Raw genomic sequence first — 9,199 nt, forward strand, 5'->3', positions numbered from 1 at the left:
CAGCCACGCCCCCCTGTGGAAATCCTGCGCCCAGGAGGAAGGTGTCCTAATGCCCTCCTAAGCCACATGGCTCTCTTCCTCCTGCAGCACCTGGCACTGCTGAATGACAACGACCTCCCCTCCACCCGTGGGTTTCTGGAAGGCCGGACCGCTCCTCGAAGGTGCAGCTCCGGCCTCCACACTTGGCTCACTGGGATAGTTCAGCTCTTCCCACCCCATCCCAGCCGGAGAGCGCTTCCCAGACACAAATCGGGCCACAGCACTCCCCTCCCCTGTTAAAACCCTTCCACGAGGTGCAAACTCATAAAAAGAATACATGTCCATAAACCCCTGCTCAGGAAGCTACTGGAGAATTTGCTTCTCCAAAAATTAAGGGGTAACCAAGAAAAAGGAGGAAGTGATCAGATCAGATAAATATGATCCAGCCCAGAAAAGAGGCAGCAGTAATCCCAGGGAGAGACCCGGACAGCTGTGCAGCAGAAACGCGCAGACAGGAGAAAGGCTGACAATTAAGGAGCTAAGTGTGCAACTTAAGATGTTGTAAACAACATCGACAGCAAACTGAAGACAGAAGGAAATGATAAAAAACAGATGCCTGCCCCTTCTACCCCAGAAGCTGACTCCCCTTCCCCCACCTAGGGGTGCTTCCACCCCAGCGTCAGGGCTGTCAGGGTCATGCCCAGTACAGGGCTGGGCACAGAGCAGGTGCTCAGGGGATATGCTTGCTCAGTCACACAGGAGTTAGGGGCAGGGCACCACGGCCCTCTTCCTGGTCCTGCTCCTTCTATCCCCAACTCTCTAGAGACCAGTGGTTCTCAACCTTCTGGCCCTTTAAATACAGTTCCTCGTGTTGTGACCCAACCATAGAATTATTTTCGTTGCTACTTCATCACTGTCATGTTGCTACTGTTATGAATCGTCATGTAAATATCTGATATGCAGGATGGTCTTAGGCGACCTGTGAAAGGGTCGTTCGACCGCCGAAGGGGTCGCGACCCACAGGTTGAGAACCGCTGCTCTAGACCTTGCCACCCACCCCACCACCACTCTGTCCATAATCCTGATCCATCCATACCCGTCTTGGCTTTTAGGCTTCAGGATCTGCTGACCTCTCTCTCTCTGGCAAGTTTTCCTTTCTTTCTTTTTTTCTCTCTTTTTTTAAAGGCAGACTGCCACGTGCAGCGCCTCATCTGGATGTGTCCGGAGACTTGGAAGCTTGACTACCCCTACGTTCTCCTACAAATGGACCTTGAGAGCTTGTTTGGAGGTTCTAGCAGGAGACAGCAGCTACTCGCATACCCTTGACCGAGACCGGTCCTCTCCTCTGGGGGAAAGGTCCTCCTCTTAGACCGAGCACAGCTTCAGGAGGATGCATATGGATCAGTGAGGGAGGAGGGGACACCCGCCTAGCCAGCCAGATCAGCCAAATCAACCCTGGCGATCAATGGGGTGAGAGATGTCGCAGCCAGATTGCCATCCGAGTTTTCCTTTCTGACTAGTTAGTAAGCTCACTAACAGTAGGAATCATGTAAATCCAAATTGTCAGGGGCTAGAGACCCAGGACACAGACAGAATCCGGGAAGGGCCTGTCAGCACCCCAGTGCTCCCCACTTCTGGATGTGTGACCTCAGGCAGGATGCTTAACCTTCCATGCCTCAGTTTCCCCCACTGTAAAATGCAGATAACAGCACTCACTCATGGGTTAGATGATGATTCACTGAGATCAACCCAGGAGAGCATTCAGTGCCAGCGAGGCACCCAGGGGAGCCTCATTATTCAGGTGCTGGGATTATTAAGAAAAAGTCAGACTACCTAAGAGTTTGGAAATCACTGATGGAAGCCAAAGACTTCTTCCTTCTTTATTTCACATTCTGAAATTAATCTGAGCCTAGTCCCTCAAATTAACCAAGATATGGCCCTTCCTTTGTTCCTGTTGGGTATTGGATCTCACTTATTAATTGAACAGATATATACAGAGAAGCTACTGTGTGCCAGGCACTGTTCTGGAGAGAGGGACAATAAATACACAGTAAGTTTCAAGGTGGCAAAGTGTTAAAAATACATAAAAACTAACACAGTAAAAAGGATTGGGATGTATAGGACAGAGGAAAGTCAGATCTTTTTCTATTTTGTTTATTCATTTATTTTTTAATCCTCACCTGAGGATATGCTTATTGATATTAGAGAGAAGGGAAGGGAGAGAGAGAGAGAAACATCGATTGATTGCCTCCTGTATGCCGCCCAACTTTCAGTGTATAGGACGCTGCTCCAACCAACGGAGCCACACCAGCCTGGTGGGAAGTTATGATCTTAATGAAGGTGTCAGATGGCATCACAAAGCAGGTAATAAGCCACATCTTTTTTCCCCCCCACTTATTATTTTTTAATCCTCACCTGAGGGTATTTTTCCATTGAGTTTTAGACAGAGTGGAAGAGAGGGAAAGACAGAGAGAAATATCGATGTGAGAAAAACACATAGATCAGTTGCCTTCTGCCCGCGCCCCGAGCAAGCCCAGGCCAGGGAAGAGCCTGCAACCGAGGTACGTGCCCTTGACTGGTATCGAACCTGGGACCCTTCTGTCCACAGGCCGAAGCTCTATCCACTGAGCCAAACCGGCTAGGGTAGCCACGTCTTTTTAGAAGACTCATGCTTTTAGGAATAATACGGATTACCACAGCTGCTAGAAATATACCATTAAAAGTGGTTTTAAAAAAAAGCATTTTGTACAAGTAAGCTTCAGACAAACACAGGCTAGAAACACATTTAAGATGTCAAGAAAAGGCAAAATAACTTGGAACACAGACATATTTTCTAAGACAAACAAATAAAGGAAAGGGGGGGGGGTGTTGTCACATCACCCAGGGCGCCCAGACGTGACAAGGATGAATGAGAGGTTGGCAACTTTTCCTCAAAGCTATATGATTACAGATAATTCACTGAGAGTTGGAGACAAAGTGTTAAAAATCCATGAAAACAATGACAAGCAGGCAACGCTGGCATGAGGGGCTGAAAGTGAATCGGTAACAGAGAAACCCAAGCCAGAAAAATGAACACAAGCGCCACCAGAGCTGCAAAAGTGCCCCAGCGTTGTGGCAACAAACGAGCTCCCTGAGGGCAGGCCCCAGCACACAGTAGGTGCTTTATCAACACTGTGGACTATTCAAGAAATAAACCCACATTTCCCAGAAGAGAAAACTGAGGTCCAGAGAGGTTAAAGGACTTGCCCAAAGTCACAGAGTTGATGGGTGATGGCACCAGGATTCAAATCTGGACGTTCTGGTTCTGGAGTGCACGCTCAATAAATTGTTCTTGAAAGAGTGAAAATCATTAAAAGACTTCGCACTTATTATGGGCTTCATAAGCAGTAGTCATGTCATATATTAACCTCGTCAACCCCTTACAAGAGCCTCACGGTTGGAATGTAGTTCCATTTTACATATAAGAAAACTGAAGTCCAGAGTGAGAACGCAACATGGCTAAGGTGGGGATTTGAACCTGGACCTATCTGTGACATCAATGATTTCCTATCACAGTCAGAGAACTTTCAAGATAAACTCAGGACCAAACTGTTTCAAGATGAATTTACAAAGTTGCTGAATTGCCATGTGAGGCCCTAATGACCAAAAGTGTGAGGGGTAAAAAAAAAAAACAACACCCACAGTTGTTAGAAATATTTCCTATTCATCGAAATACCTGGAATTGGGCCAGGCTGGGCATTGGCAAGTGAATTATTTATATTTGGCTGGGGATAGAGATGGGAATGAGGACAGATTGAGTTTCTGAGCACCCCCTTGGGGAGTCACCTGGGGAGCCCAGGGGTAGAGGATGGGGAATTAGAAGAGTCAGGATATGGGTGAACCTGGAAGAGAAGAGGAAGGAGGCAGCCTGGTTGATGTCTCACTCACGGGTCCCTCCCTACTGACTTCTGTATTTCCCATTCATGTTTAAAAAAAAAAAAAAAAAAGACACTCGTGTACTGAGCACTTACTCCAAGCGCTTTGCATGTTTACCTCCATGAACCTCCATTATAACCTTCCCAGGGTTCCGGATCCCATTCTATAGTTGAGGAGGGGCCAAAAGACTTGCACAGCAAGCAAATGGCAGAAGTAAAATTCAAACGGAAGAAAAGTCCCTGTCCCGCTCGTGACTCTGTTCATGACACTGTACTCCAGTCCAAGGAGAGGGGACTAAATGACCGCCAGATTCTGAGCCCGGACGCCTAGGTTGGAATCCTAAACCTACCATGCAATGCTGGATGGCCTTGGGAAAGTTGCTTAACCTCTCTGTGCCTCTGCTGCCTTTCTGTAGAATGGAAATAACAGCACCTACATCTTAGAGGAGAGTCATCAGGATTAAACGAGTTAATGTGTGCAAGCAGCTAAGAACAGGGCCAGGCACTTCCTAAACAGTAAGTGTTAGCTGTAATCTGGTAAGTGTTAGCTGTACTAGACAGAGGGGAGCCCTGCATGCTTCTGAATTAGGGTGTGCCCAGATCAGTGTCAGAAAATGCCCCGGGGGGGGGGGGGGCCGCTGGACTGAAAAGGAGGGAATCCATTAGCACCTGTGACCCAGTCACATTCCTGGGGTGGGGAACTTCTCACCCACAGCTCTGAGCCTGAGGACTCATTGCCAGCCAGGGTAACGATCTTCTGGCGCCTCCCCTCCTCTCAGTGGCAAGTCGTTCCCACAATACAGATAAGGGCACACCGAGTTTCAGACAGGGGAGACATGCAACAGGCCACAAAGGAGTGGCAGCATACGAGATCTGAAGGCTGGACGACCCAGACACATAACCCACTACACTTTTCTAAATCCCACTGGAGAAATAAGAATGCAAAAGGTTGTCTGGATGACCGGTCTGATCATATTATCTTACAGTTCCGACTGTCCAGTTTGTCGGGAGTCGCTGGCTGGGCTACAGAAACTATCGCTACGTCCAGGCTCCTAATCTCACGTTCCCATCCCAGCCCCAGTCCTGGAGCCCAACTCACACAGCACTCGACCATTGATTTCTCTTGCCCACTGTCTAAACTTGCTCCCTGGTTCCCAGTCCGACCCAGAGGCCCACATCCACCGCATCCACAACTGGCCTCTCCCTCGAAACCTCCAGACCCCCCTCATTCATCTGGCCCTGACCACCCATGCTTTTTCATATCCCCCCGGTTAACCCCCTCAAAACTGCCCCCATCAGGGCCTCTGCCTGGACGCCTAGTCCTTTCTCCAATTCAGGACTCCCTTCCCTAGCTCTGAGCCCCCTTACAATCAATCCCAAAGCTCGACTCCCTCGCCACCTCCAACACCCATCCCCAGCCCCCATTCCTCTACTCCCTCCGGCTCCCATTCCCCCCAGCCCCCTCCCCGCAGCGATTTCCCTTCGTCCAGCCCTTTCTTTAGCCCCTACCTCTTCCCTGTCGCCACCCGGTCCCGAACCCCCGCCTCGGCTCTTAAGCGCCCCCCGGCCCCCGCTCAGGGTTCTCACCATCTCCCCGCGCCGAAGCTCCCTCAGCTACGCGGGTTTCCCCCCACTCGCTCCTCTCCAGCCTCCCCTTCCGGGTTCCCGCCCCGAAGCCCGCTGGGAATTGGAGTCCGCGCGGCCACGGACTACACCTCCCAGAAGGCAGCACGGTCAAGCTTGGAGGTGGGGAAGGAAGCAAACTGGGCGGGCAGAGGAAAAGAATGACTCTAAGTCCCTGGAGGCAAAGAGAGCACTTGGCAGCGCAGGCGCAGAGAGCGCCCCCGCCCGGCGCTCTGGGAGATGGAGTCCAGCCTCCTCCATTTTGGCCCGGGGCCCTTGGAAAGAGAATTGAGAAAATTGCAAAGGGACGGCTGTGAGAGGTGGAGAATTTGGAAAGGACAAGTTTATCGATTTACTTAAACTGATTAACGCAATAAATAACAGTGCCCTGTATTTCGTCACTTTCCCATCCATCTCCCACCCCCCTGGTTTTCTTACCACCACCTCCTAATTTACAAATGAGAAAATTAAGCTTTGAAAGGGAAGATACCTCATGCGCTAGGAACTTGTCCACATCGTAGTAGGAAAAAAGCTCCACGAAGACTGGCACCTTTGTGTATTCTTGTACAAACACCCGGAACGGCGTAAATAAGTGTAAAAACAGTGTAAATTCCCAACTTGCCGCATATTAATTATATGAGACACCCTGCAGACAACCCTAGTAAGAATTATTCCAAAATTATAAATATGGCAGAAAGAGATTAAACCTCTTCTCCATGGCAGCACAGCGAGAAAGTGATTGGAACTGAAATGTGTTGGACACCGAGGCCTCCATCCTGCGTTTTACGTTCCAGGCCATCCTCCTCGTCGGCCATGAGAGTGAGCTTTCTAAAATGGAGGGTTTGCTATATCAAAGCACATACATCTTCACGAAGGGAACTGCTACTAAGGCCCAATTCCAATGGTCCCCTTCTTTGAATGGTTTTCTCAATGTATTGCACTGCAATCAGCCCCGGCCTCACTGTATTCCCAAGCTCCGTGAGCCTTCCAGACTGAGCTGGGAAAATCACGGCTCAGTTCCCAACCTGCCGCGTGGTGCTTGGCAACAGTAGGCCCTCGTGAGCTACGCGCTGACGGGAAAAGATGGAAATGGGACACTGGAGGGACTGAAGGGGGCAGGACGGTCCAGAGGTGGCAGTTGAGAAGACCCCGCCTCCTCTCCATTAGGATGCTCGGGCCCAGGGCCAGCTAGAGCCCCTAGGAGGCGTGGTCTGTGGAAGCGTGGCCAGGCGAGGCGGGGGGCGGGACCCGCAGCGCAGACTGGCAGCTGGCTGAACGCTGATTGGTCGGCACTTTGGCGCGCTCCAGCAAGGAAGTGTCAGGAGGCACGAGGCCGAGTTCGCGCCATGCTAGAAGACAGGGCCCTTCGCCCAGCGCGCGTGCGCAAGTCCACTCGCACCCTGTCCTTTCCCTCTTCCAGTCTAGCGCCCAGCACTCTTGGCGGGAACTGTAGGGGGCGTGGCTTGGCCTCCGGGGCGCACACGGCTTGGCCCCAGGGGCGCACGCTTGCTCTTCTCAGGCCTGCGCAGGGGCATTTGCGCCTCCTCACGCCTGGGATAGGACGGAGGTGACCGAGGCCGGCCTGGGGCCCGCACGCACCGCCAGCCTTCCAGGATCCGTAGACGCAGTCCAATCCCGCTCCCAAGTGTGGGGCTGGTGCTAAACCAGAAAGGGTGCCTCACGCCATTTTGCACGTCCTGAGGCGGGTGCTGGAGGCTGAGGGGAATCAGGGTGGGAACTGACCGGCATACGGGCCTCGCTCCACTCGTGAGCAGCGCGGTGTGGCGGCCGCCTGGCCTCCCTCCGGGGCTTCCGGGGCCTAGGGGCGGCTTACACGCTCCGCCCCCCGCCCGCGTGCAGGGCGGTGGCTGAGGCGGACCCGAATAGCAGAGCTGAGTGAGGGTTCGAGGCGGGGCCTCGGTTCGGGGTCCGGGCTCACGTTTGAGACTCCGCAAGGCCCTTGGATAAGTGTGGGGACCCGGGCTCTCAGGATTTGGGTCTGGATAGAACGACTTATAGAATCTGCAGGTCTTGGATTCTGTGACTGGAAACTTCCCCGTTGGAGTCTGAGACCCTAATTTGGGGGCGTGGAAGTCGGGGTTCTGAGTTCTGGTGTATCCTTCTGAGGGTCTGGGGGTCAGATCTGGGGGGGATTGAAGTCTCAGTGTAGAATCAGGGTCCGGAATCTCAATGTAGAGCACAGGGTATGCGATTTTGGGTCTGGAGTCACAGTTTGGAACCTTGAGAATTAAGTTTTAGGGCCCGGGGTCCCTGGAGTGTGGGGCTTCCATTTAATTTAATTTAATTAATTTATTTATTTATTGGCGGGGGAGGGGCTTCCATTTTATTTGTCTATTTGTTTATTTATTGGCAGGGGGAGGGGCTTCCATTTTATTTTATTTATTTATTTGTTTGTTTTTGGGGGGAGAGGGCTTCAGTTTTAGAGTCTGGGTCTCAGAGTGGGACTCACAGGCGAGGTCTCTGTCTTGGGGTTGGGGTCCTGACGTGAGGGTCTGAAGGGACACTTTGGGGGTGTTGGGGTCTTCCTTTTAGGACCTGAGGTCAATTGGGAGGGGCTGAGGTTTGCCTTGCGGGGCTTGGATTTCCTTAGGATTGGCGTTCTCCGCGTGCGGTTTGTGGTCTGTGATTGTGATGTTAGGGTTGGGGTCATATTTCTGGGTTCGAAGTTGAGTTGATGGGTCTAGGCCAGTGGTCGGCAAACTCATTAGTCAACAGAGCCAAATGTCAACAGTATAACCATTGAAATTTCTTTTGAGAGCCAAATTTTTCAAACTTAAACTATATAGGTAGATACATTGTTATTAACTTAATTAGGAAGAGCCACACTCAAGGGGCCAAAGAGCTGCATGTGGCTCGCGAGCCGCAGTTTGCCGACCACCGGTCTAGGGCATCTCAGTCAGGTTTTTTAGGTTTTGGGTTTTTAGGTTTGGACGGGCCCCTTTTGGGCTCTAAACCCTCGCTTTGGGAGTTTAAAGCCTTATAGTGTTAATGTCTTAGCATCACAGCTTAGAGATTGCAGGCCACCGTTTGCAGGCCTGGCGGGCTGGCTCCGTGTCAGGGCCTGACATCTCGCTGTGAAGACTGAGGTTCTGGAGTCATCGTTTGGGAATTTGCTCTTTAGTTTTAGCTCTGGGTCATGACTTGGGGGCCCCCATTTACAATGTGGGGTTCACGGGCGTCAGTGCAGAGTTTTGGGGTAATGATTTGGTTTAGGGGCCCATCTGTGTGGGGCTCGGGGGCACCCTTTTGGGATGTCTGGAGTTCAGAGCACCCCGCCCCTTCCTCCTAGAATCCCGAGGTCACTAACGAGTCTTTCCCTTTCCCTCTCTGCAGATGTGGGGTGCCAGCAGCTACCTGTTTTTCCCTGAAAGCCCCAAAGCCAGGTCTCTGACTTCCAGTGACAGGTAAACACGCCGCCTTCCCATCTTCCTTACGGCTCCAGCCACTCCATAGAAATAATGTTTACGGAGCACTTTGTTTTGCCAGAGTCTTTTCTAAGCCTTTTGTTTCTTGGATATGCTTTAATTCTTTTAAAAATATATATTTTTTTGCCAAAACCGGTTTGGCTCAGTGGCTAGAGCATCGGCCTGCGGACTGAGGGGTCCCAGGTTCGATTCCGGTCAAGGGCATGTGCCTGGGCAGCGGGCACATCCCCAGTGGGA

Source organism: Myotis davidii, unplaced genomic scaffold, assembly GCF_000327345.1.
Source record: "Myotis davidii unplaced genomic scaffold, ASM32734v1 scaffold741, whole genome shotgun sequence".
NCBI lineage: Eukaryota > Metazoa > Chordata > Mammalia > Chiroptera > Vespertilionidae > Myotis > Myotis davidii.